The 3,338-nt window shown below is 33.0% G+C and overlaps 1 protein-coding gene across 1 annotated transcript in view; it reads right to left on the reverse strand.

Moving 5' to 3' along the window:
* Positions 1-588: 588 nt before the first annotated feature.
* The window catches only part of LOC144960316 (complement C1q-like protein 2), a 4,319-nt gene continuing 1,569 nt past the window's right edge, over positions 589-3,338 (reverse strand). Inside the window, exon 2 of the mRNA XM_078893372.1 lies at positions 589-3,338. This exon is cut by the window's right edge and continues 294 nt beyond it. The gene's annotated coding sequence lies outside the window, so the exon portion shown is untranslated.

Here is a 3,338-nt window from a genome sequence, read left to right on the forward strand (position 1 = left end):
CAAAATGGCGGAATTGTTGTTTTTTGTTTTTTTTTCTCGATGAAGGACAGAGCTGTGTGACGTTCATGAATGTAGGCTGTCTTTCTTCTTTTAGCAGAGAATCATTTTATTGAAACACCAGTTATAGCAATTCAATTACTAATATTTTATCATTGACATTATCATCATCCTCATCAATATTGTTATCCTCCTGTTCCCAGCTCACCCTATTCCTCCTCCTCCTCCTCCTCCTCCTCCTCCTCCTCCTCCTCCTCCTCCTCCTACCCCTTCTCTTCCTCCTCCTCCTCATCATCATCAACATTATCATCATCATCATCATCATCATTATCATCATCATCATCATCATCACCATCATCATCATCATCATCATCATCATCATCATTATCATCATCATCTTCTTCTTCTTCTTTATCATCACCACCATCATCACCAAACCCTGGGTGGAATCCCTAAGCCTACCATTGTGGCTGGGAGACACTTCCTTCGTTCGAGCTTAGTTTTCATCAGTATCATCGTCTCTATTGCTTTTTTTAAACTTCATTTTTTTCTAGCAAACAGAAAGAAAAACAAATCAAGGAGAGACGGGGCTTGATTTGAGAAAAGTTGTAAGATTTTATTGTAAAATGGTTTTCTTCATATAGTTCAATCCGTTTAATTCCACATCGAATAATCGCAGACTATATTTGAGAGTATTTCTCCAACGTTGATGTTATCTGTGCATATCCCATTTTATTTCATGACTATGGGTAGCCTTTTCTCCCCGCGCTCCAATTTATTTTCTATTTTCTTCAATAGTGATTTTGAATTCATTCCGTTAAATTGTCATTTGAGTAAAACGTTGTACAACTCATTATGCGCCTATGCGGTCTTGTGATATGATACTCTTTTTCGCATAGATAGTTCTTTGGTTCGAGTCGCATATTTGTTTTGTGTCTTTGTTCAAATTATCTCGGCTTAATCAGTTGTAAAATATGTACCTGCCCGTTAACAGCTTGTCTCTGTCGATACAAAAATTAATTATCGTTAAAAGACGTCAAGCATCGTTCTACATGTTACGTGTTTCTGTTGACCAGGGACTCCTTGTAAGATCTTTGAGCACATGTAGCTGATATTGCACTATGTTAAACGTCAATTTTTCTCTAAAATTGAATAAAAATATTGAACATCTCTAACCACTGAATTGAAATCGACTTCATTTCAAGAATCTTATCTTCAGACATATCAAATGTGATTTTTTCTTTGGATTGATAAATGTGTTACATGAAATATTATTCCGACATATTCACCGACCTTTCATGTTTTTTTTTCGTTTTTTTTTTGTGCTATATGGTCTATTGTTATGACAGTCGCCTTCGGGTAGAAAGATCAAGGGTTCGAGTTCCGAGCGGTTCATAATTGAGTCCTTGTAGAGAGTTGCTTTACTGACATCGTCTCACTGTACTTAGGTGTAAATTGGATGCCAGGCCTTTAACAGCGTTGTCTTTTCCGGACAAAAAAGATTGCCTAACAGGCGTCACGTATTGTTCTACATGTTAAGTGTTGCTGTTGGCTTTTGAACCCTGACAGAAGCATTGATTACGTAAAATCTCAAGATTATGATACAGAAGATCAATGATTTAGGATAAATAATAAGAAATAACGTGATAATTATAGAACGCTGATGTTGCTACAGGAGCTCGAAAGATTAAAAATGAAAGGTGAAATTGATGGAAACCACATTTATATTAACGGAGACATGACAAGTAAACGTTTCGGGGTTTTTAAAACAAGTAGAATATTAATAATTGCCATAATAATAATAATAATAATAATAATAATAATAATAATAATATTAATAATAATAATAATAATAATAATAATAATAAAATAATAACATAACATAATATAGCATATTGTAAAGGGCAAAATAGGATAGAATCCCTTGAATGCCCTTAATATTAATAGCAATGCCATAAATCCATTGATTAAAGATTACAATAATGATACACGTGGCAAAGATAGTATTTCAACTTAAATGTATTAATGTGTATGCGGTGTACAAAGATATATCTTTAACCGTGACATGCAAATCAAACACACACACACACACACACACACACACACACACACACACGCATATAAAAGATAACCATAATAATATAATAATGCATAATATATACATACAAGTTTGAAAGCCATGTCAACAACAGTTCAAACAAGTATTATTAGTCATATATAAATCTCCCATCATATAATTCCCTGTCTACTAACACCTTGAAATAATCCATAGATTTTTGCATTCTTTGTTTCGAATTTCAAACTTTTCGTTTTCTGGACAATACGAATACCGAACCAATTTTGTCTTATGTATGTTTTGCATCTAGAGACAAAAATCTTAAATTTGTCCCCTCTAGTAAAAGTATTATTAGAATATGAAAAAAAAAGTCCGTTAAGAGACTATTGTTTCATCAGATTCACACATTTATTTTAGTTTCCATATTATATTCACATATAACTCAATATAACGGTTTGTAACATAAGTTTTTATTTCATCACTTCACATGTCTCCAAATTATTTGATGGTTTTTCCGAGTAATATACATGGTTTTGTTTCCCTATTACTTTGTCATTTTCACATCATCATCATCATCATGGTATCAATAGATGAATATCTATGCTTCATTTTGCTAGAAATCTGAAAGATGGGTATGGAAAGTGTTCGTCAAAGTAGGAAAAAAATAGAAGTAAGAAAATATATTATTTCAAAACCACCCCTCATTGAATGGTGAACACACAATATACTACATCAGACAATATACATTTCACGATATGTTCTGTTACATGAAAAAACAACAACATATTATCACTTTAGGAAGTAAAAAACAGAAATGACTACAACAGCTTGGGTATTTTTTAAACTATTATCTTACAGTATTAGCCTTCAGTTCTTCAATCACATACAGTGCATACATTTTTTATCGTATATTGTATTAAAACTAGTCGAATAAACAATTAAGTTGTTTGATCTTTAACTCGAAAATTGAATGTACTCTATATTGGGCCTTAAATTAACCGTTGACCATGGACCGAAGGCCCATGACCACCTTAAGCGCTCGCCTATTTTAACACAGATGATTGAAAAGAAATGTTTCGTGTCGTCAGGTTTTGCGTTGCAGTTCCTTTATCTGTGCGTCAAATTATTGTGAGAAATATCCTGAACTAGCTGTGACCAATTTGTGTGTTTGACATTATACTAAGAGTATCCCAGGAAATTTGATACATGAATTCAATACACAAAGGGGAAAAACGTTGTAAATGGCAGAAAGTATTCTTATTAGTAATGTATATTAACGGGAAAC

The sequence above is a fragment of the Berghia stephanieae genome, chromosome 15 (genome assembly GCF_034508935.2).
Source record: "Berghia stephanieae isolate SIO BIC M18660-M18661 chromosome 15, UCSD_Bste_1.3, whole genome shotgun sequence".
In the NCBI taxonomy this organism is placed as follows: domain Eukaryota; kingdom Metazoa; phylum Mollusca; class Gastropoda; order Nudibranchia; family Aeolidiidae; genus Berghia; species Berghia stephanieae.